This window comes from Poecilia latipinna, unplaced genomic scaffold (assembly GCF_001443285.1).
Source record: "Poecilia latipinna isolate Pla-1442-1.1 unplaced genomic scaffold, P_latipinna-1.0 Scaffold966, whole genome shotgun sequence".
NCBI lineage: Eukaryota > Metazoa > Chordata > Actinopteri > Cyprinodontiformes > Poeciliidae > Poecilia > Poecilia latipinna.
This window is the reverse complement of record NW_015113582.1, coordinates 9,421-9,648: the sequence shown is the minus strand read 5'-3', so window position 1 is coordinate 9,648 and position 228 is coordinate 9,421.

The window sequence follows — 228 nt, the reverse complement described above, 5'->3', positions numbered from 1 at the left end:
AACAATATTACAATTTAAATACAGTATTATCTTTTTCTCTTAAGAAACTCTTTCAGCTTCAAAGACAATACCTTCTTAAAGTCATTTGTAGTGCTCACAAGTCAACCACTAAAGGTGGCCAATTCTCGTAACTGGTTGTTCTTAAAGTAACCTGGGACACACCTGCTATCGGGACATGAATGCCCTGGCAAATGTAGTAAGTGAATCACTCTTGGAGAATGTCATGTT